Raw genomic sequence first — 25,384 nt, 5'->3', positions numbered from 1 at the left:
TGTTTTCGTCCGGACTTGTATGTTACGGTGATGTCGTATTCTTGTAGTCTGAAGCTCCACCGTGCCAGCCGTCCTGAGGGATCCTTTAAATTCGCTAGCCAACACAAGGCGTGATGGTCGCTGACGACTTTGAATGGCCTGCCATATAGGTAAGGGCGAAATTTCGCTGTAGTCCAAACGATGGCGAGGCATTCCTTTTCGGTTGTAGAATAATTGCCTTCCGCTTTTGACAACGACCGGCTAGCGTAAGCTATCACGTGTTCATGTCCATCTTTTCTCTGGACCAGGACGGCGCCGAGGCCTAGGCTACTGGCGTCAGTGTGGATTTCGGTATCGGCGTGATCGTCGAAGTGCGCAAGTACGGGCGGCGACTGCATGCGTCGTTTGAGTTCTTGAAATGCCTCGGCCTGTGGCGTTTCCCACTTGAACTCGACGTCGCATTTAGTTAGCTGCGTCAGCGGCTCAGCGATGCGTGAAAAGTCCTTGACAAAGCGCCTATAGTAGGCACACATGCCAAGGAATCTGCGCACTGCCTTCTTGTCGATTGGCTGCGGGAACTTTGCGATGGCAGCTGTCTTCTGCGGGTCGGGGCGTACTCCAGATTTGCTGATGACATGGCCTAGGAATAGAAGCTCATCGTAAGCGAAGTGACACTTTTCCGGCTTCAGGGTGAGCCCTGATGACTTGATGGCCTCTAATACTGTCGCAAGCCGCTTAAGGTGATCGTCGAAATTTCCGGCGAAGACGACGACGTCATCCAAGTAAACAAGACAGGTCTGACACTTCAATCCTGCTAAAACCGTGTCCATCACGCGCTGGAACGTTGCAGGCGCCGAGCACAGTCCAAACGGCATAACCTTGAATTCATAGAGGCCGTCTGGCGTGATGAAGGCGGTCTTTTCGCGATCCCTTTCGTCGACTTCTATTTGCCAGTAGCCAGACTTGAGGTCCATCGATGAGAAGTATTTAGCATTGCAGAGCCGATCTAATGCGTCGTCTATCCGTGGGAGGGGGTATACGTCTTTCTTCGTGATTTGGTTCAGTCGACGATAATCGACGCAGAAACGTAGGGTTCCGTCCTTTTTCTTCACTAAAACAACTGGAGACGCCCACGGGCTTTTCGACGGCTGGATGATGTCGTCGCGCAGCATTTCGTCGACTTGTTGTCTTATAGCTTCGCGTTCTCGCGTCGAAACTCGGTAAGGGCTCTGGCGTAGTGGTCGAGCGCTCTCTTCGGTGATTATGCGATGCTTTGCGACTGGTGTTTGTCGAATCCTTGATGACGTCGAAAAGCAGTCTTTGTATCGTCGAAGCAGACTTCTGAGCTGTTGCTGCTTAATCACGGGGAGACTTGGATTTATGTTGAAGTCTGGCTCGGGAACTACGGTCGTCGAGGTAGATGCAACAGAATCCGAGAGGACGAAGGCATCGCTGGTTTCCTGTATTTCCTCGATGAATGCGATCGTTGTGCCCTTGTTGATGTGCTTGAACTCCTGGCTGAAGTTTGTCAGCAACACTCTCGTGTTTCCTCCGTGCAGTCGAGCGATCCCTCTTGCGACGCAAATTTCACGGTCGAGTAGTAGACGTTGGTCGCCTTCGATGACGCCTTCTACGTCAGCGGGTGTTTCGGTGCCGACCGAAATAACGATGCTGGAGCGAGGCGGGATGCTCACTTGATCTTCGAGCACACTCAAGGCGTGGTGGCTACAAGGGCGCTCCGATGGTATCGCTTGATCTTCCGACAGCGTTATTGACTGCGACTTCAGGTCGATGATGGCGCCGTGTTGGTTCAGGAAGTCCATGCCGAGAATGACGTCTCGTGAACACTGTTGCAGGATAACGAAGGTGGCAGGGTAAGTCCGGTCATGAATGGTAATTCTTGCCGTGCAGATTCCAGTCGGCGTAATGAGGTGCCCTCCAGCGGTCCGAATTTGGGGGCCCTCCCATGCAGTCTTAACCTTCTTCAACTGGGCGGCGATGCGTCCACTCATTACGGAGTAATCGGCCCCTGTGTCGACTAAGGCAGTGACTGCGTGGCCGTCGAGAAGCACGTCAAGGTCGGTGGTTCTTTGTCTGGCGTTGCAGTTAGGTCGTGGCGTCGGATCACGGCTGCGTCGTGTTGAACTGAAGCTGGAACGTCGCTTCGTCAGGTCGTCTTTCGTCGGTGTAATCTTGGCTTCCTGACTTCGTCGGGACGGCGGCGTGTCGTCATTAGGTCGTCGAGACGGTTTCTTCGTCGTCTTCGTCGGCGGCGGAGGATCTTCGTCAATTCGACGAACAGCAACCGCACCTCCATCGGTTGCTGCTTTTAGTTTTCCGGATATGGGCTCGCAGAGCGGCCCCGGGCTGGGCCGGTGTATGGTCGGTGCTGCGGCGACAGGTAGCGGCCTGGTGACGGCGAACGGGACGGTCGTCGAGGGCTCCACTGAGTAGCGGCGAGGTAATCGGCGATGTCACGAGGGCGTTCACCTTCCCTCGGGCGCTGTGCGTTCACGGCGAAGCCTCGCAATCCCAGGTCGCGGTATGGGCATCGGCGGTACACGTGCCCGGCTTCGCCGCAGTGGTAGCAGAGCGGGCGGTGGTCGGGGGCGCGCCAAATGTCCGTCTTCCTCGCGTAGGTGCGCTGGGCGACGGGTGGGCGTGCTGGCGGCGGCGGCGGTGGACGACGGAATTGTGGCGTTACAGGGACCTGGCGTTGTCGCGGAGGGGGAGCTTGACGGCGTGCGATGGCGGCGTAAGTCATCGCTTCTGGCTGGGGCTGCGGTAATTGTGGTTGCACCTCAGGAACTCCTAGCGATCGGTGCACCTCTTCTTTCACGACATCTGCGATCGAGGCCACTTGAGGCTGCGACGATGGCAAGACCTTGCGCAGTTCTTCGCGCACGATGGCCCTGATGGTCTCGCATAAATCGTCCGTGGCCAGTGATTGAATTCCGGAGTAGCTTGTTGGCTTGGTGCGTCGGTCAAATTGCCGGTTCCGCAATTCCAGTGTCTTCTCGATGCTCGTCGCCTCACGAAGAAACTCGTCGACGGTCTTCGGTGGACTTCTTACCATACCGGCGAAAAGTTCCTCCTTAACGCCACGCATCAGTAGACGTACTTTCTTCTCCTCAGACATTTCTGGGTCGGCGTGGCGGAACAGACGACTCATTTCCTCAGTGAAAATCGCGATCGTCTCATTCGGCAGCTGCGCTCTTGTCTCCAGTAGAGCTTGGGCTCGCTCTTTTCGCACGACGCTTTGAAATGTTTTCAGGAAGCCGCTTCGGAAGAGGTCCCACGTCGTCAAGGTGGCTTCTCGATTCTCGAACCACGTCTTGGCGGCGTCCTCCAATGCGAAATAGACATGTCGTAGCTTGTCCTCGCTTGCCCAGTTGTTAAACGTAGCGACCCTCTCATACGTTTCCAGCCAGGTTTCCGGGTCCTCAAATGTGGAACCGCGGAACGTCGGTGGTTCCCTGGGCTGCTGCAGGACGATGGGGGACGCTGGGGCTGCCATTGCGGTTGCCTTGGCCACAATCTTCTTGGTCTTCTCAGGTAGAAGTCCGTGCTCCGGGGGCAGCTGTTGAAGACGGCGGCTTGCTCGGTGGTCCGGGATTACGTTGGTGTTCTGTTCGCGGTCTGGGCTGGGATCACGGCTTGTCGGGGGCGTCCTGTACATGGACGAAAAGCACCTCCACCAGATGTCACGTGGTAGTGACGGTGAAGAAAGAAGCAGTACGGTGGAATACAAAACTAGCTTTTATTGGGCGAACCTGTGCCCACAAAACAGGCTACACATAGCACAACGAAAGCGGCGAACACGCTCGGCGATCGTCGAAAATGTGATCAGCGGGTCAAGCGCGTCGGCTTTTATAGATCAGTCGTCGAATGTTCCAGATTACCTGATGGGACCCGCGTGTCTTCCACAAAGTTCTACACCATTCGTGTCACGCGATGAAATCTGATAACACAAGGTTCGGCGACAACAGACACGCGGATAGAAGCATCGGTAACTTTCCAGAAACTTCGGATACATGCAAGCGCGTCCCGCGCTGCGCGATAAGATTTGTTAGGCGGTGAAACCTGGTCGCCCGATAAATATAAATACACGTGTCAATATATATATATATATATATATATATATATATATATATATATATATATATATATATATATATGGGGTTCAGAAAACTGGTCGGGCCCGCGACCCACGGATCAATGAAAACTCTCCGCCTATGCTTGGTTGCTTGGTGCTATATGGGACTTCACTCAATCTGCAAGACATCCCCTAGGTTAGTTTATGCCTCTATTAATTTCCAGTTTCTTTATGGTTTAAGTCTTTATATGAAGCTTTTATTTTTTAAAAGCTATTTCTGTCGTACATTGCTCCGATCTGATTATTCAATTAGGCGCACTATTATTTATTTCGCGATATTCCTTCTTTATTTCTTTTTTTTTAAATTTCCTATCACTACGTTTCTTTTTCGCATATATTTATTATATTTAGGCTTCTTGACAACGCCCGACTCTTGCCCCATCGCACGTAATGCGTACATTCAATGCTTCAGAGCCATCCTGATTAAATTTCGCACTACTGCGAACGTTTTCTGGTGCCGCTGCTGATAACACAGCGTGCGTCTCACTTTGCGTATTGCGCCAGCTATTCCTCTAACTACTTCACGACTTAGGTGAAACTGCGACGTCTTTAACGTTACCTCGGTTAAGGCCCAAATTGAAGCGACATCCTAATACTGATGGGCTTGGCGAAATTTAGGTATATTAAGGGACAAAGCACATGACAGTGGCGCATCGCAGCGGCACGAATGTGTACGGTAGTGTTAAAGTTCAATAAGGCCAGTACATCGCGCATCGTAAGATTAATGCACTCCCATTGGATAATGCAGCACCGAAAGACCATCGAAAATTTGCCCCACGTGATCGCCGCTTTACGTTAATTTCAGATGACCAATTGACTTCCTCATACTTGCTGTAACATTAAGAAAATCTGTTTCTTTCTAAACTAATTGATCAAGATTTATTACCCCCTTATTGTTCATTGTTTCAGCCAGCTTAATGCAAGGTAAGGGACTGTTTCCATCGTTCCTGTAAGTCCTTTTATTTTCCTCACGGCTTCTAAGCCAGACGTCCTCGTTCCACAGCCGGTTATTATACAGGTTCCTTTCCTCTTACATTTACGGAGGCCATTGCTGGAGGCCATTGCCATTCGAACCATCGCCAATGCACTTCTCGTTTTCCCCGCCGGTCACTCCTCGATGCCGGCGCCCGCAATATAGACTCGAGAGTCAATTAGGAAGCCGAAAGGTCTGCTCCGTGCCGCACGCGACAGAACACGCGGACGGCGCTCCGAGGCGAAAACGACAACAGAGCCGTGTGTCATACAGAGCGCGCCACGCGTTCCAGCGTCAACCCAACGTCATCGGCCACGTGCGCGCAAAATAAAGACTCGTGCGCTCAGAACAGAACGGAACTGCTCGTCGACTCTCCGCTTCGCATCGCCGCGGTATCAAAGCAAGCAGTATACGGCGTAGAAAAAAAAAAACGGGCAGAAAGTGCATGAAGTTACGAAGAAAAGCGGGTGGAAGAGCCCTCTCCAGGCAGCTGGCAACACTGGAACACAGACAGCGACCATGGCGGACTCTTGCAAAAAAAAAAGGGGGGGGAGGAGGGGAGGATGAGCGGATCCCACGTTGCGAGGTGGGGGAGCAGGACTCCTGCGTTGGTTCGGCAGTTTGAGCCAGCGCTCGCGCGGCCAGAGCGCGCGATGGCAATCGATTGCCGCGCGTGCCTCAAACCCCGGGCGGCCACTTGTCGCTACTACAAAGCGCCTGGCGAGAGAGAGAGAGGGATTGGGGAAGGGCGAGAGACCCGACCTGGCTTTCGCCGTCAGCCGCCGGCGCTGTCGCGTGCGGCCCATCGACGCATCGTTAGCGGCGCCCCCGGCGACACGCCGAAGGCCTTCTCTCCCTGATTTCCCTCCCGTCCTCCCCTGTTCTGAAAGCAGCTATAGAAAGGTGAGGTCGATGCGGGCAGAATGCCTGCGTGCGGGTGCTCTCTTCGCCGAGATTTTTCTTTTTTCGGCCGCCTCTCCCTCCCCTCAGAATTGACTCTCGCGCCGCGGCCGAGGTTGCTCCGTCGGGTCGACCCTTCTTCACCCGCTGGCACGGTCAATGCCGAACCGATGGCGTTGAGAATGCCGTCTAACTGTATACCCCCACGGGGCCTTTACCTTTTCAATGCTCCCGCATGCTCCCGCCGTCCCGATTCTGTGGTGGAGTTTTGCGCGGAGGCTAGAGGAGGCTTTCCCCGTGACCGTGTCACTAATTGGGACTACAGACACGGCTACGCGCACTTGCGCGTAACGAGAGAACGAGCGCACTTGCTGAGGCGGGGTCCACACAGGAGGGCACGAGCCGGGCTCGGCGATAGCGACCGAGATTCGACAAACTACGTGCATTTGTGCGCGAAACAATTTCACAGCGCAAAAGTGAAATTGCTGCTTTCTCTCTTTAAAGTAGCGTGGAGCAAAACGGAGTCGGGACCTGCCCTTGTGAGTTTGCGCTCGTTGCTTTTTGCCTGAGCCCTTGGGCTGCTTCGGACTACTACAGGCAGACTTGCCCTTTTATGACATCGCAGAACAGCAAACCCGCAAGCTCTTTCTATTTATGTACATGCGCCGTGATTTGTCGGGAGATAAGAATTACAAGAGGCGTCTGATGGCACCTGCTGGTAGCGCGCTTTGATGATTGATAAATGAATGTGGCAAGGCGCGCCGACAATCACGTCACTGACGTGTAAGCTGCCTGTATCGCGATGAGCTGATAAAACGTTTATATTTTTTTACCTTTTCTGAATGTTGATTGTAGTCGAGGAAGCGCGAATAAGGCGAGTTGAAAGCGCAATATGTAAAATGAGGCTTAACTTCCCGTATAATCTCATGCCTTTAACCGTTTAATACTGCAATTTCACTCCAGTATCAATGTTTATTTATCGCACTTAGCAGCACTTGCTCGTCCTCAACGTGGATTACGGTGTAACATATCCAATGTCACGGTAAATCGTGAGCCTTGAAACAGGACAACTGAAATAGAGAGCCCGGTGTTGTAGGTCCTAATCATGGCCTGAGCGGTGTGCAAGGAAAATCCTAAATGTACCGTCGGATGCGTATACGTGCGTGCGTGAAGGAGGCCACACTTTGCGTGCATGGTCGGATAGTCTCTAATAGGGCCAGGACGCTGAGAAGAATCATTTGAAGCATTAGGCTTGTCTTTCGGTTGCGCAGATTCGATCCGTGCACTTGCACACATGTACTTTTCGAAGTTTGCGATATTGATGCCACAGATGAGAAAGAGCGAGCCAATATGTGCAAGCTTGGGTTCAAAAGGGCGTAAAGAGAGAGGCAGTACAACTTTTTATTGAAGCCATCAATGCATGACTAACGGAAAGAAAGGTTCGGGAGGAACGAAAGCGAGTTGTGTGAGGGTAGGAAACGGGAGCACGCGCACTTTATTTAAGCAAGAAAGGGGCGTGAATGAAGTACATAGAACCCAGTAAATGCTAGAATTCAAATCAAGCAGGACCCGTCAGTGATTCCAAGAGATGTATATATCCATATGTATTCGAAGGTTATCACCATCATGCACCATGTCCCGACGCTTTGGGATGTCAAATGTCAGAATATGCACAATATAGGAGCATAAGTACACCTAGATCAAGCATGCAATGCACGATGTTGAGCGACATTTGCTGCAGAACTGTTTCTTAAGTGCGATACAGCTCAACAAGCCTGATACAGACAGGCAGATAGCGCTCTTACTTAACCTAGTTTGTCTTACATATGCGTTTTATTCAGTTTTACTTTGCCGCAATCTTTTGTTAGTTATTATTCTTCATCGTATACCGTCACGATGTGACGGCGTGACGATGTAGGTCGTACGCATGCATCAGCGTCTGCAGGCTTATATATTGCCCTGTTGCCACAACGACACCGTTTTCTAGTCAGCGTATTTGTGGTGTCTCACTGCGTCTCTGTATTCGTCCTGCTGCGCTGTTCCACACTTCCATAAAGCCATCAGCATTGGTCGCACACGTGATGCTTCAAGCTGCATCCAACGTTTCGACGAGGCGTCTCTTCTTCGTCGAGGACTTCTCAGGAGGCTTGCGTTGGCCACGACGAACACGACTCCACTTGTCGAAACGTTGGCCCCAGCTTGACCTCTGTTCGACCTCTGCTGGCCATTTCAAGTCTCCATCTTCGAGCGAAACTACATTGCTTGTCCTTCTAATTGCAGCCACCTTATAAGCTGGCGTATATAATGAAAACTCACGTTACACGAGTGGTATAGATGGCGAGTCTAAAAATCACGGTACACTTGCCCAACGCTTGAGCACGTGGTTCTCTTATTGACATTTATACAATGGATATCTTCTGTGCGTCGCTTTCCTGTTGCCCTATTTATAGTTCTCGTGTGTAAGCATACCTTTATTATTTTGCCACAAGAACTAAAGGTCCCGTAGTTCACGAAAACAGAGATGGAGTCATTTTTAAGGCTTCTCGCTTTTGAGCTTCATACACGCTGCTATCCAGACGCGCGCTAGGTTGCAGTGTGGTCTGCTGCTGTACGTGCGGGCAAGATCATACCAACCAAGCGCAGCGCCTTCCTAACCGCAGCTTTTCGCTTCCGATCCTGAAATCGAAACCTCAACCACGTGGGCTGGCTTCCGACTTAGGTGGAATGCGAAAGATACATGGATAAATTAGACATTTGCTTAGTCATTAAGTGCAATGTGTCTTCCTCGGGAAGAGGGGGGGGGGGGTGTCAGTATTCATCGGTACCCATACTACATTGTACTATGATTGACTCTGGCTGATAGAAATTCTTCCGCAGGGCTCTGCCATGTCCCTCATACAACCGACAGTTCAGTCCTTTCACGTTAAATCCCAACGATGTTCAAAACCATACGTTCACCTGCCACCAATCTCGGCCTTCGAGCTATTTCTTTCGCGCGGTCGTCATTTGAGTGAAGGAATGATCACACAAATATTCGCTTTTCTCCAAGGCCCGAGTCGCCACCTAGCATACGCATCCTGTATACGTAATCGGTATTTTTGGTATGTCAATGCTCGTGTCTAATCTATATAGGTGTCTCCGTTAGCTCTGCTGCGGCACTGCGTAATTCTGTCCTGCCTCTCTTTTACATATTTACTTATTATTAATATTTATTATTTTAATATTTATTTATTATTAACCTCGATAACAACGTTTACGTCGTCGCCGATGTGTAGAAAAATTAGGCAAAACGCTGCGGGTCAATCGCGAAAAGGCATATGCTCGTTTCCAACAGAGTAGCCTATAGAATTGTGCCCGGCGAAATAACCGTGAATTCTTGCGCAGTACATACTACACGCACTATAATTTTCCCCACAGTTGCGCTGCCCACATCCACGCATCATTCCTCCAAGTAGAAGAAGCGAACAAAAAAAAATATTTAGAAAATGGAACACGAGGAATATGCTTTACCCCAAGGCCAGGGCTCTCACTCGTGTTTCCCACTCGCACCCGATTCTTGTTCTATCCTCTTTTGTGGGTGCATGCCATAATTGTAAAACCGCCATCATCACCTTTGTTTCTGCGCTCGCATGGAGTGCGAACATTCTCTCAAGTGTGGTCGCGCAGGCGTCATTCGTTATGACGTCATGCAACTGAGCACGGATTCGCGGGTTCTATTGCCCTTTGTATTCATACCGTAGCGGCGTACAAATAGCGCTCGGGCACAGAGCGTTGAGTGTGCGGCGAAAAGCCCCAGATGAGCATAATTGATCCGGAGACCTACAGCGTTGATACGATAGCCTGGGTGTTGAAACTGACAAAAAAAAAAATCACGCAAAGTCTAGGGAAGGCTTGAGCGTACATACGTACCGATAACAAGGAACAATGCTTCACGGCGCGTGCTTTGGAAGCTGCACCTCCACACTGAAGGTGTGGAACTCTTACAATATGTGCGCAAGAGGCCCACGTAATGTTTCTGAATGCATGGAGACATGTAAGCGCTGGGTAGACGACACGAATGTGCAACTAGACAAAACCATTCTAAAGTTCGCGTGCGGCATCTAGCACGCTCACTGCTTTGAAATTCTTTTTGAACAGAAACTAAACCATTTCGGCTAATGTGTTACAGCACCGCAATGAAACGGCGACTACGAGAAAACAAACGCCAAGGACAGATTTCTTCTTGCCTCTAAACTTGAGAGTTTTTGTGATATTGGTGGGATTTATCCCCAGACGCTTAATAAGAGCTTATTTAGCACCCCTTCACACCCCGATGACACATTGCTGTTTCAAGTGTGCAAACGTCATAACGGCCTCACAATTCCCATTTCAACATCACATTAATCTTAACGAAAAACTGTGCGAGAAGACGTAGACGAGAAAGAGGGAAACCAGAAACACGGGCGCTACTCGCAACTAACAGTTTATTTGCAAAGAAACAGTTTTTCGTTAAGATGGAACCCCACCAACCCGCCCAGCTCTCAGTTTTGATGAGATTAATCTCACTCCTGATGAGAAATTCATTAACACGTTTCATTCCGACGAATCGACTCGATTCGACATGTGCTTCCAGTCTTCCCGAAATCGATACTATGCAAAATTCCTATTGCATTGACGCCAACCTTGCCAGACTGCATAACTGCGCCGCGCCCCCACGCAGAGTGGTGCGGACTCGCGAACCGCACAGAAGGCAACTGCAAACACCGCCGCCAGAGTACGCCCGAGCAGCGTCCGCATCCGGTGCTCGTCGGGTCACCGCCTGGGCAATCAATCACGTCACCCCGCTGCGCGCAATTGCTCCTGTCTGGGCTCACTGGCACCCTCTTCCGAGCACACACGCACGCACGCACACGCACCTTCCGTAATCATGTGCGCTACTACAACATTTTCCCTCACACCCACACAAGGCTCCGCCATATACAGGGAGAGTGTCAGTGGTGGCCCGATCGGGTGTCTCGCTTAAACCGCGCTCCTGCTGTTCCTCTCATCTGTCCCAGTAGGCGACGGGGAACGCGGCGAAGGCGGGGGCGCCAAAATGCCGCGCATGCCGACGCGAGATAGCCGGCTGCCGCCGTTCAAACCGCAGAGTCAACAGGCGATCGGAACCTCAGCTGGGAACTGTGGATTAAGCGGGGGAAAGTGGGTGGGGGAGGGAGTACGGCACCGCGAGGCAGCAGCGATCACCGCCCGCACCGGCGGTGTCGGACCGCGCCATTCTTCACCGGCTTAGCGCGGGGACGAGACGAGCTGCGTAGCTAATTCGACGGCGCCCGCTGTTTGTCCTTCCCTTCCGTTTTGTCCTTTCATGAGACCAGGCGAAAGACAGCGCAAGCGGTCACTGTGCCGCTGGCGGTAAATGTGCGACTGACGAGAACGACGGCGCGAACGGCGAGCATTAAATGGGCTCGCCAGGCTTCTTTCGGGTCGGAACAGCGCAGCGCACACGTGGTTTGTACAGTTGAGTCCGGTGTCCTATGGTTCGAATCTTGCGGCTGGTGGTCTCTTCTCCCTTTCTCTCCCTCAGCGATTCCTCAAGCATAGCCCTCTCCCTCCCCCCCCCCCTTCCACAGCCCCTGTATCCTGGCTACGCGGGTGGCCCTCCTCGGCTGTAAGCAGCGGTGACTACATGACTGCGAAACTCTGACGCCATGCGCCCGCAGCTGCGTCTGCGTCTGCCGCGTGCGCGGATCCGTCTTCTCGCGGCAGGACATCACTCGGCTTTGACCACCACGGTGAACAGGAAACGCGGTCCCGCCCAATTTGACCGCCGGTGCCACCGTTTAAATCTTGGTAACTGCCCATGTGCCATGCAGTGTAATAGACACGAGCGTCGCATTGCCTATCTCGCATTCCTCCTGCGACGTCCAACTATTGTCCCAAGAAGCGTCCCGCCGAATTTTTACGCTCCGCTCTCTTCAACCGGTCGCCATCTTTCTTGTTCGTGCCTTTGTAAAGTGCTCTCTGCTCTTTCCTTGTCCCAGAGACGTAAGCAAAATATGTGTTCACCTCCGTATTGAACAAGGCAGCAAGATAAAGCCACCACATGAGAAAGAAGGGTGGTGCGTGTAGGCCAGTGATACTGTGCGCCAGTGGCAAAACTGTATTGCGACCGCATAATACGTGGTTCGTCAATATTTGTCAGAGCTGAGCATTGGGCCTCTCGCGCCGTCTTTCAAAGCTGAAAAATGGCGCTATATGGCTACATGTAGTTCGCGGTACTGTCGACATTGAGACGGTCACCGGCGCCACTCTGCGCAGCGGTTGCCGGTTGGAGTACTGAATGTCGACGCCACCTATGTGCTACTCTGCGAAGCATCAGTCAGTTGGACATTAGTTGGCTGGTCTTGAAGAATCGAGTAGGTGTTTTCCGCTATCTTATTCCGTGGTCTGTGTTCTCGGGCGACGGGACGGCGCAGGGCTGTTTTCTTCGTTTGGGTATTCGCGTGCTACCGTTAGCAGCATTGCCATTGCCACTCACACGTCGAGGGCGCCAAGTATATCTTTAGCAGCCCACGCCTCCTTGGAGGGGGACGGGGCGGACGGAAGCGCTGTTGTGCAGTCAGCGGGTGACCACAAAACATCTTCCGCTGACATGCTTTATATTATACTCAAGGACAGGTGCTGGCTAGTTATGAACTCGATGAAAAATGGTGTTCCTGGCATTTTGTTTGCAAGAGCTGACCGGCAGGCCACTCTTGAAGTGAGAAAGTGCTATGACTTTTGGAAATGCAATTAGCACCTTGTGAGTCGGGTGCTTAGAGGAAGAGTAAACAACTGGTAGCCGCGACTGTGGTGGCGGAAGGTGGGGCCGCACCCACATGATGTATAAGTTGCAAGTGACAGGCAGAGAGCGAGGAAGTAACTTTAATTTGGCACTCCATGCCCGGTTCTCGTTGGGCTATGGGCGCAGCGTTTTAAGGAAACGCGCCTGAAAGGCCTTGCGCGATGATTTACAACTCCAGCACACTTGCTACAAAGAAGCATTGCGAAGGAGTGACGATTGCAGGTGTATTGCATTGTGCAAGGCTGAAGTGTAGAATGGACGCCTGTATGCAACAATTACCAGGACGAAGCTTTGAGTGCAGTGTTTCAGCAAAGAAGGTCATTCTGGTGGGATGATAGAAATAGGCTGCACTTCGCAAGCCTGCGCAGGATACTGAACACGTATTGAACACGTAACACCGTTGTCTTTTTTCGTCATTAATGTAGCTTTCACGTCTTTATAACGACGTCTGTTGCAGTAATCAAAACAATCTTTGTTTACTCGGAATCTTTAGGAGCCATGGAACAAGGTAACCGTGGCCGCCATCCGGCTACAGCTAGCCCAGTGCTCGTCCTCATGATCTCTTTTTATACGCTTGCGTGAGCTAGAAAGCAACTGAGTATGAATATTTAAGAATATTCACAAATATGCCAGTCTAAAGGTATAGCAATATGTTTTGGGCCTAATTGGTGCTGGGTGAAAAACATCCTACCAAAATAACTGACGTTGCAGACAGTCCGCAAGCGTAAGCTCCGGAACGCTTTCTGTCAGGAGTTTGTGTCAAGGGCGCCTTGTTGATCCTATAACACTGGAAGTTCTCGGTGCAATCGTCTTGTAGAAAAGAGATGTTGCGCATAATCTTGTTAAATGGGGAAAGCTTGGGGAGGGATTGGCACGTACAAGAGTAGAACACATTGTGAGGAGATATAATGGTACGAAAATCGCAGTCAGTTCGAATAAACTTGAAGCCATATTGCGTGCTGTTAGCACGAAGTTAAAGAATAACTGATAATTTAATATTCCTCTGAGGGCGCGAGACGCTACTAGTATCTAGCACCGAACTGCAGCTCCGAATAAGTTCGGCCTCGCTTTTCGCGCTTGGAGCCGTATCGGTCTACTGCGAAGCCCGCGCTACGACGCTTCCAACCGAGGTCACTGGGAAGGACATAAAAAGAACGAAGCCCCGAAGGAAACCCCATACGGCCGCTGCTCGAGGAGTTGTCCGTCCCCCGATATCCTCGCCCCATCCACTACTCGACAAAAGCCACCGGCCACGGCAGCACGCCCTCACGTATCCCCGCTGCCGATCACGGCAGCGGAAGTGTGCACACCAACCCAGGGAAGCAGCTCTACGAGGTACTACAAGGTGCGGCCGTAGGTGTAAGAGAACATGTAGGGATGCCAGCCAGCGGTTGCCTGTGCAGCGGTAGCTGCAGTGAAGGGAAGGAAGGAGCAAGAACTCCCAGCGCCGCGGGTGGCGCTTTCAATGAGCGCCGTTCAATTCATAAGCGTCGTCGTCCTTCCGCTATAGTGTGTAGAAGGAACCGCGGCAAGCGGGGTCTGCGGCATGCGACCGTGCGTCTTGTTGTTCGCATGTCAGACGCCGCGTGTCGACAAGGGCGGTCGTGCGTGCGCCGACGGCTGGTTAGGAGCCACGTGGGAACTCAAACCGGCACGCGTCGGCAGCGACCCCTGCGGGGAGACACCGCGTGCCGCCCTCGCAGCGGGGCGCGGTCGCCCTTCCTGGCTTCTTTTCGCGCGTCTCCCGCAGAGGTGCAGTGGGGGCGGTGGACCTGTGCCCTTCGCCGCTTAGTTGCGTGCTGCACTGTTACTAGCGCTGCTCCCTCGATTGCCTTGAGTGGGTATATACCTTAGAAAATATTTAACTTATTGAAAGTTAGGTGCAACTGCATGCTGGCTATACCGTATGGTGGACATGTGTACCCGTTCAACGCATTGTGATTGTGAACCGTTCAAAGTCAGGTGAGCAGAAATAAATAACCCGCGCACTTAACTCCAGTGCTCACACTGCAACTATATTGCCCATGACAGCGTTACATTACGTGTAACGCAAATGCTATGTGCACCACTAGGCTTATGTTTGCGGGAGTCTAGTACGGAAACCGGAAAGGCTTCCCGAAGTAAGTTGCAGTGCCCTCAGTCTACGATCTACGTTTGAGTGCGGATTTTAGGCAACATCAACCGCCAAGACCATTTTTGGCTTTCCAGGCGGCTGCATTCTTTTTTTTTTTTAAGCTTAAATCTGAGAACAAAGCTCGCCTTTGTAGCCAATGCAAATTGAACTAGAACGTCACGGGATCTCGTAATGGAAGACTTTCTGCACCCTTTCCATTGCGTTGCACCGAACTACTGCGACACGCAAAGAGAGCTGCACTTCTGAGCAACAGTTGGGGGCCGCTGAGTACATCAAATGCAGCGACGTACGTGAGTCTCGGTGCCGACAGTGCAAATGCGAACGTTATATACGCGGATCAAGTGCGGACGCGTTCAGAGAAGCCTTATGGGATAATTGGAATGGGATTTTGGTGGCTCCGTTATACGCGCGATGCGTACTCTCCTGGGCACGCGTTTTTTGACTTGTGGACCGCACGCTGCGGAAGCGTTGTTGTACGCTTAGGCGCGTGGCGTGGGAACCGCGCTCAGAAGGGCTTTCCTCGACTTCTGAGGCTACCTTTTTATGGAAGCGTGCCTTTGTAACACAACGAAGGCTGCGCTATGACCCTATTAGTTCAACAAAGGATCCCCGATTGCGGTGTTTGTTTTACGTGTTTTTATTTTAGCGCTACGGAGGGTGATTACTCGCAAATAAACCTATCCTTAAAGCCTCACTTGATTTTGACGGTGTATGGTACAACTGTGTTGCTGTTGCACGAACAGAGCAAGGCAGCCCCAGGCTGAAAATGCATTGGGTGTTTACAGCGTAAGCTGATTTGGGCTCATTCCAATAACCGTTTCGGTTGGTGACGGTATCCGCCGCCTCCGCCACCGGCGTCCGGTGTCCGTAGCAGCTTTCGCTGGGAATGAAAACAAAAATACCCAGTTCCACCCGCGATCAAGCCCGGGCCCGCTGCGTGGGAGTCAGGTACTCTACCACTGAGCCACGCCAGCGCTTTTTTTATATTTCATACACAGAAACAGAATCTTCAGCAAAAACTTAAAAAAATAAACAACTAAAGAGCTACAAAAACTTAAGGTGACTGAAAACACAATCAAAAGACAGGAAAGCACATGAAAGCGTCCAACAAAGGCTTCCAGTCCGGCGCTGTTTCTTGTGCGACGTACACGCCACGAACGTAGGCACCGATCCCTTAAAAACGATCGAATGCTTCGCGGTGGTTGAGCGTGCCTGTCATACATTCTACTGTGCCAAAGGCCGAGTACCATGAACATGTCGCATGATGGGATACAGGGATCTTTAAATGTAGGAAACGAATTGTGTAGGGTCTGACATCTAAATCCTTCTTAAGTGTTGTTTGGAGAATGTCCTGGAAGAACACGGCATTCCTACAATCTGCAATACAGTCATCAATCGTTTCACCAAGCTGACACGTACAAGCGGCAATTTATCGACCACGGCACGAAACAGCACCTTTTTTCTAACCAGGTTTTGACAGGAAGGCTTGCTGAATGTAACTTAAAGAAAAAAACTATTGATCCTCGGAGGAATGATCATTCGACGGAGAAGCTAAAGTACATCTAGGTAACGGCATTCGGCATAAGACGCACGATAATGGGGAACAGGAAACAATGTGTCTATGAGTGTTGTAGAAATTTCAGTGCCGGAGGCAGTGAAAATATAATCCATACTAAAGCGTGCCTTGCCAGCAGGCAGTGCAAGAACGCCCTATAAACGCGTCATAGCGCGTGAAGAGACACTCGATGTGACATACGCGCCACGTAGCGTCGATACGTGCACAATTTGCATTGCATTTGCATATTATTACACCAGGTAGAATGCAATGTAGCAGAATCACAGCTATCGCTACAAGGTGGTTAAAGAAGGTTGGAGGAATGAGAAGAAGTTTAAGGAGATGTAGGCAAGAATGCTAGACAAAATATATAGTGTGTACCTGCTTAAATCAAGCTGTATAAGTGACCAAGTCACCACCGCGTTTCAAAGGGGATGCCAATAAATCAATATCATTAGCATGTATCGTGCCACTTACCTTGCAAAGCGAGATTCGCGCCGAGTAGCGTCTATACGCGTGCCCTTTGCATTGCAGTTGCATATTATTACATCAGGTGGCACGCCATGTAGCATTTGCATAGGTGGCGGTACAGGGTAGCGAAGTCTTGAGGAAGAAAAAGAAGTTTATGGAGACGTATAAATATTGATGTAATGAAAATCATGTATGGCATACCTGATTAATTCAAGCAGGCTACGTGACTGTTTGTCACCGTCGTGTTTCAAAGGGATTGCCATTAAGTCATCATCATCAACGTCATTATTAGCATTGTATCGCGTCCTTTGACACGCGACGTGACATGCGCGCCGCGTAGCGTTGATACATACAAACTTTGCATTGAAGTTCCATTACATTCCACTAGGTGCCCCGACATATAGCAGTTGCACGTACCAGTCGCATGCTGCATGCAGCTGGACCTGGCTAACTCAAGCACGTCAGGTGACTATATGTCACCCCCCCGTTTCGAAGGGGATGCCAATGCACCATCACTAGCGTCGTCATCAACGACATCAACGTACCGTGCCACGGGTCAAGGCATGTGACATGTGTGCCACGTAGTCTGGATACCTGTGTTTACTCTTCGGTACCCGTTATGGCGGCTCCTCGCAAGTTACGAATCACTGCTGAAGAAGCGAATCGCAGAGTTACGCACGCGGCTGCAACCAGGCAACATCGGGCTCAGCAGACCACTGTGCAGAGAGGAGGACAAAACGCAGCGCGCCGTCCACGCCGGGCGCGCAGTTCAGATCGTTCTCGTGAAAACGAGGCGAAGAGGTTTCGCCGCGAAGACCCTGTACTGCGTGGTGCCGAAAACGGAGCTCCTATTGCAGCCGCTTCGCCAGCTTACGCTGTGACTGTGCTGTGTCTGGCGAGAAGGCCTATGACATTTTTTTTCCTTTCCTTGTTGCTATTGTACTGTACTACAGTACAGTACAATACAGTACAATACAGTACAGTACAATACAATACAGTACAATACAATACAATACAATACAGTACACTACAATACAATACAATACAGTACAATCATTGTACTATTGTACAATGATTGTATATCATTTTAATACAGTGCTTCCGCGCAAGTGCAAGTTGATAAAGTTGTTGTGGTCCATATCAACTTATCCTTTCAGCGTGCCATGTAGGCAAATACTTATATATCACCACTGTACGCAACAATGGAAGATTGCACTACGCTATAAATTACAAGCTTATTCCTGGGAACATCTTTTTTTTTCGATGTCACAAACCTCTTTTCCTTTACTAAATAGATGCGCTAATTACCAGTGCAAATTTTATATTTTCTAACTAATTTGCGCACGTAGATAATGACACGCTACAGCTTCCAGAAACTGCACTAACGTGAATACTACAACTTTTTGTCGATACGTTTCAAAGTTTTGTTGCACAAGCAGACGTGGAAAAGACAGCGAGGATGTAGCTCTCACGCCTTGCAGAAAGTTCTATCCGTGTCGACGACGCCATCCGCTACGCCTGTAAAAACAAAAGAACAAGGTAGAAAGAAAGAATAAAGAGAAGAAAGAACATTTTCCAACGCCAATGGACGCTTCTCCGTCTGTTAAACGTTGAGTTGCGGTCATCGAAAGCCTAAGCTTGTTGATGACCGTGGCGCCGCGTTCGAGGGCCACCCTTGGCTCGAGATAACCGCTACAAAGAGTCACCTTGTTGTCGCACTGTTGTCAACTATGGAAAGCTTTCTCGCAACGCACATTCCTGCATGCTGCACCGTCTGCGGGCGCAGCATATTAAAAAAAGGCCTTAAACCACCTCTGAAAATTCAGCGAAGAATCGCGTTGTCCTCTCAAAGCTTTGCCGGTTTTTATCAACATATACTGCCCTCCCCCGTATCCATCTTGCCCCTCCCATCACTGAGAAATGGGCAAGCATCCTCCGCGACGACGCCTCCTAGGTCAGCGGGCCACTGATCTGACTGGAACGGGCCACGGCCGAAAACATCATAGGAGCCACGGACTGGGGGCATCTTCCCCATTTCCCCTTCCCTATCAATAGGCGTGTTTTCATCATCACATTCACATGTCATCATTCCAACAAGGTCGTACACTTGACGTCACCAGGGTAAATCACAGAGTCTGCTATTGTTCTGAGTCGTATTATAGAGTTGCCAGCTGCATAGTGTCCGCTGGTTTCTGCAACACAAGTCGTACACGAGTACACGCGTACAGAAAGACTGGCATCGTTATGTTTTTTTTTTCTCTAAATACTTGCGTAACAAATTCTGGTCTCTAAGACGAAACGCATTGCTATTTGCTTCTCGTTCGATAGAATATCGAAACATTCGGAGTTTGGCAGTAAACAGATGGACACAAGGATAGATCCCTTCCATGCCCATCGGAGACACATCACTCATAATGATTTCGTAAATGCGTATAAAGACATATTTTTTTGTAATTATCTATGGTAAATGTTCGTTCTACCTCTCGGAACAAGCACAGTGTCATATATACTCTACGCACAATGCGCAACCCACGATTTTGAAGCGTAACAATATTGAAGTGGATATATCATCTTGTTGTCGCACTGTTGTCAACTATGGGAAGCTCTCTCGCAACGCACATTCCTGCATGCTGCACCGTCAGCGGGCGCAGCATGTTAAAAAGAAAAGCCTATAAACCACCTCCAAAAATTCAGCGAAATTCTGCATGTCACCCATCTCCATTCTGTACGTATGCGGCCTGTGCAGGATCATTGGTACATTTCACTGAGGTGGCGATTATGAGTTACACTACATTCGTTATTTAATTTAAATATCCCTACGGATTCCTAGGCTTAATTGTCTATTGGCTTCATGTGCGCCTCTGTGGGTTTCCCTTCTTATACAGTTTAGTGTCCTTATTTTTCTTTGTCGTCGTCCTTCTCGCCACCCTTTCTGCGTGGACACTAACGCAACCAGATGTCCCCACTGGCGCGGGCACGCACAAGCACACACACACTCTCTGCAAACTCTGGCAGCATGCCCGCCTTTGGCGCCCGACGTCACGTGACTCGCGCTACCATCCGCAATCTGACACCGGGACGGCGCCCCAGCAGGCATGCCGACCTGCGAACGACCCTCCACCGACATCCGTCTTCAGTGGCCGAGGAAGACGAGGGGGCGCGCAAAAGTCAACCAGGGGTGCATAAGGCAAAAAAGGGGGGTGGGAGGGGGGCCATGGCACGGAAACAAGGCCACCGTATACGTATGTGTAATATAACGTAGAGCGGCAGTGGTGTCAGAGCTGCGAGAGGCGGGAAAATATACTCTGGACGGATGCTCGTTTGGACCGGGCCTTGCTCTGTTGCGCGGGGTACCGCGACCCGAGCGCGTCGATCATTTGCTGCCTCTCGTGCGATGCCAGCCTTCTCCGAGCAAAGTCCGATGTGGCGTCCATGGGGCCGGCTGTTTTCACGGCAAATTTGACGCCGGCTTGCGATGCGTACGTATACAAACCCAGAGGGCTGCTGTGTCGGCTGGCCGCAGTGGTCCGTGCAGTGCAGCCTGCGCCTGCGTTGACGTGGTGCGTGTCCGTACGCTTGTCGGTGTCTGTCCCTCGTTCTCTCTCCTTATATATATATATATATATATATATATATATATATATATATATATATATATATATATATATATATATATATATATATATATATATATACAGTGCGTCCAAGGTAGTGGAGCAGCAGCATCAGCAGCAACCACAACATCCCAACATTAAGATGGCAGCTAGGAGGAGAAGGACGACGTGCAGTACCGGCACCCACTTGCCCTACGGCTCCCTGAAATAAACGCCTTCTACAAACCGCGTAACAATGTGTGTGTGTGTGTGTGTGTGTGTGCGTGTGCGTGTGTGTGTGTTCGTGCATAATTGTGAAATAAGAAACAAGGAAGAAAGAAAGCCGGATAATGACGCAGCGTCACGCACACACATGTCTGAACTTGGCCGAGTGCTGGTTACACATGGTGCGACAACATCGCGCCGCACAGAACGCAGCCGGGCTTCACATAGGCGCGTTGCATCTGCGCATTGGTAGGCGGAGTTTCGTCAACGTTGGTAGGCGGACGAGCAACGTTTCGTCAACGTTGCTCGTCCATCGCCAGGTGCGGCGATGGACGAGCAAGAGCATGCACATCGACGGACATGTTTACGTGCATGTAAATCCTGTAAACATGTTTCGGCAATGTCGAGTGACACGGGATGGGGTGACACATCACGACCGTATCCGCGCCAACACCTCCGCTTCGCAATGTATCGCCTGTAGCGGCACAGCCACGCTCGCCAAGTGGCCAGATCGGTTGGGGCGGGCGCCGTGCTCCGATCGATAGCCCAGCAAGGCCACTCCCCCGCGAGAAAGATGCGGCAGATGCTGCTGTGAACGTTTTACTTGCAAGGAACTCGTCTTCAGTGGCCGGCTCGCTGCGTCCACACTTCCTGCACTGTCGCTAGCTGCGCTAAAGTGGATGTTCGCGTCAACCGAGCATGACTAAACAGTGTGCCGCGTTGAAAACTGTAAGCGTTCGTTCTAGTATCATGATTTGCGATCACATTTTCCTAGGTAAAGGAGGTAACCGCGTGCCTATCTCTGCCCGTCGCACAGCGCGCACTGAACGGGTGTTTCCAGAGCATGCTGAGATTTCCCACAATGTATGTCGCTTCCCTTTCGCAGAGCTCTGGTCGTCAGCGCAAAAATGAACGTCAGATGTCGCAGTACGGGTTCTCCGACGCACGCAGACGATTGGGAGGTTTTTTTTTTTTATGCGAAGCATATTACGAGGGCTCAACCCAGCTCCTCAGGCGCGGCGGTGACCATGAAATCACGTGACACCGTGACGTCACGACAGAGGAGAACCGGCGCTCCAACTCCCGCCGTCGCTCGCGGCGTCGCGCCCCGCATCGGACGCGGTGCGCGTCGAGCAACGCAGCGTTCGGCGCGACAACGAAATGTGCGCCTGAGCAAGCGCCGCACGCCTGAGCCGACGTTATGCGAAGCATATTACGAGGGCTCAACCCAGCTCCTCAGGCGCGGCGGTGACCATGAAATCACGTGACACCGTGACGTCACGACAGAGGAGAACCGGCGCTCCAACTCCCGCCGTCGCTCGCGGCGTCGCGCCCCGCATCGGACGCGGTGCGCGTCGAGCAACGCAGCGTTCGGCGCGACAACGAAATGTGCGCCTGAGCAAGCGCCGCACGCCTGAGCCGACGCCGACGACACCGGCTTTTCTGCGACACGAGCTCCTTAACGCTGTCGCGTTAAAATAAAGGCTAGTATGCTTCGCATCCTGGGCTTAACCTTAGCTAAGCCACAGCCATTTTTTTTCTGTTCCGGCTCTAACGCTGCAACATGTGGATATTTATTAATCGTAACGTATAGGCACCATACATTATGACGCTTCGACAAAATTCATATAATGAAATTAAAATAGAAACGATTTGCCAAGTAGAGCATTCTGATAACAGTGACAGCCTCCTAATCGAACATAGCTCATATACACATCGTGGCTAGGATCGATATCGCAGTACATGGCTTTCTATTTAAGTTGACCACCTAAAGTTCTTCAGCGTACATCTAAATGTCAGCGTGCGACACTTCTCGTTTCTAAAGGCACTGAAATGCGGCCGCCGTGGCTCAGAGGCAAACCCATGACCACTGACATGGCCGCAGGGCACCCGAGCCACTGGCTAGACACCACCGTCCGAAACGAATTTGCCGTTTAATTTACTAGAGCATAAATCACTGTAGTTTAAAATCGGGTTATCATGTAATTAACGGCCAGCTCTAGTCTTCGCTCTAAAACTGATGCAACTGACGCAGTCATGCCATATGCACGAATTAATGTCCCCGCCGATCCCGATTTGCAGCATGAAACCAGCATGATCAGCATGACGCCAGCGCTAGGAGACAAGAGACACGTGACGAGGGCTGGAGTGCCGGTTCGAAACGTGTCAAACGAACAAGCCCAACACAATGGGTATACATACGTACGTAACAGCCACAGCTGGCGAGCCGAACGGGCGCCTTAAGTTCCCTGGCTCCGGCGACCTGCCACGGCGTGCTTGACAATATTGATGCAAAGCGAAGCCACAAGAAAAAGATGCGAACAGCGAGCGGTACAAAATTCAAATAAAACGCTTTCTTTTCCTCTCTTCCACGCGGTCTTGCAGATTATGCGGCAACAGAAGACGCACGCAGCATAAATCACCAATCCCGATCGTCGCCGCAAACAGTGCGCTAACGCTGCTGCTCGGGGTTGTCGCGCAATCGCTTCGCACCAGCTACAGCAGTTTGCCGATCGTGGTGCTCGGCGAGCCGCAAAGTTTGGTTCCGCGCGGGTGTGGGAAGGGGGAGGGGAGGGGGGGGGCGGATTCTTTTCGGGAAGCGAGAGGGGCCTAGCGCCCCGATTGTGACGCAAAGACGCGTCGCTTCATGCGCGATCACGCCCACCCTGTGGTATATATGTGCGTGTATTTCTCTCATGCGTGCGCAAAGCTGAGCAAAACTGGCGACCGTCGGACGCATGTCTCCACCCCTGCTGCAAACGCGAGGAGTGTGTACGAGGTGTACCGCTGCGCTCGCAGACACCTGGTCGTCGCTTGTCGTGTAGACTGCATATACGGCGACATCTGTGTCGGGAAGCCAACCTCGTTTACTGGCTGCCACACCTTCTCAGAGGAAAAGGTAATTCTCTGGGAAAGGAGAAGTTAGAAAATGCAAATGGATAGAAACGCTACAACAGTGACAAACAAGAGACAAACACTGACTTACAACTGTGTGTTATTTTATGATGCCCTTCTCTTTGAAGGACTTAAAGAAAAAATGCCAGCCCCAAAATAACAGAAAAATATTCTAACGTCGATTACTTTTACAATTCTAGTATCACGGCCTGAGAAATGAGAAAGAAAGAGAGAACTGCGACTAGATTTTCTCTTCAGGCCTATCTACACCTCGACTGAATCTTGGCACTTGCGCTTTTCATTGGCTACCATCTAACAAGGAACTCATCGTATGCATCCGTCCTGTGTCCCACACCAGCCCACGGAATGCGTCGTCCCTCCACGCACACACGAGCACAGCTTCCCAACAGGCCTTTTTTTATACTTACGGCGCGTGACTGGCATTGCTTTTACAGCCGCACTGCCGCAATCACAGGGCCTGCTGGCATCGAATCCGCCATCGAATAAATCGTGCGTGTCTACGGCAGTCAGGTAGTAACGCATAGAGACGCGTGTTCTATGCTCGCGTTATTCTATTCGCCGTGAGTGTATCCACCCGTGATGTGATGTCGCTCCGGGGGCCCTTAAGGTATTCTAAACTCATTTATGAATTAACCAGCATTTTTTATTTGTTGCTCATGCAACGTTACGGAAGGCTTATTGCGCATGCGCGTATTATACCGCTGGCTACAGCGGCAGGTTACCGTAACTCGTGTCAGTAACCTGTACCTAGGAAATTCGAAACTAGGAAAGCTGGAAACATGTCTGTCTGGGGTTAGCACGCAGACAATCCCGAACTACCCTCTTCGATCCGAATACTTCCTCCTTACTTGCTCTCAGTCACGACAGAACTAAATAAATGGTAAGAATAGCCATCTCTTACTTTCGTCTGACACTCAGAACGATGTGTTAGCCTTGCTTCGTCGTTAATGTTGAGATCAAGTGTTTGTTTTGCCGCTGCTAGACCCGGTCAAGCGTTCTTATTTTAACATACCAGATGGAACCACACCGTTAACTTTGGTGATGCATTGGCGATGAGGAACGTTCCAGCTAGAAGCCTGATCCTTCTCTGCAATGTACATATGACTCTACACTCTAAAGCACAATACGCGAGGACGATATGATCAAATATTGACCTCTGTTGACCTCTGTTGGCATCGCGCATCGGTAACGCATCACGCAAAAGCTAAGCGCACATTGTTTTTTTTTTCCTTTGTTCCTGGGACCGCTCTGAACTAGATTATCGCCGTTATCAAGTTATCGTGTGGCACAAAACCCACCTACTGTATCCGAAATTTCTTGAATGTTTTTGCTGACCACGGTCGCAGAATACATTACCGAAATTCCTCGAATGTCATTGCGGACCATGCACAGAATACTTTACCGAAATTTCTCGAATGTTCTTGCGACCACGGTCACAGAATACTTTAGGAGTCGAAACTCGCCGCCCAACAGGGCGTAGGGCGGGGACTGATAGAGTCCTCTGTAGCAGCACAGGCGCCGCTCGAGGGCGCCCTCGCTGCAGCGCCTGTGCACCTACCCTGAAGCCGCGGTCGCGAACCATGGCTTCCGAGAATGCGGAGGGGCAGCTTTCGCTAAGATGGCCACATGAGATCTCGGAGGCCGTGTACTAAAGGCATC

General features: G+C 50.9%; 1 protein-coding gene across 3 annotated transcripts in view; it reads left to right on the top strand.

Annotated features, from left to right (window-relative positions):
- Positions 1-25,384, top strand: part of sim (single-minded) — a 108,587-nt gene that overhangs the window by 46,838 nt on the left and 36,365 nt on the right. Inside the window, exon 1 of one of the 3 annotated variants that reach the window (XM_070539631.1) lies at positions 24,569-24,605. The exons of the other annotated variants lie outside the window; for them this stretch is intronic. The gene's annotated coding sequence lies outside the window, so the exon portion shown is untranslated. Of the gene's footprint in view, positions 1-24,568; positions 24,606-25,384 lie in introns of those variants that run through there. 3 annotated transcript variants of the gene reach the window in all.

The sequence above is a fragment of the Dermacentor albipictus genome, chromosome 5 (assembly GCF_038994185.2).
Source record: "Dermacentor albipictus isolate Rhodes 1998 colony chromosome 5, USDA_Dalb.pri_finalv2, whole genome shotgun sequence".
NCBI classification, from domain to species: Eukaryota; Metazoa; Arthropoda; class Arachnida; order Ixodida; family Ixodidae; genus Dermacentor; species Dermacentor albipictus.
This window is presented reverse-complemented; position numbering and strand designations above follow the sequence as displayed.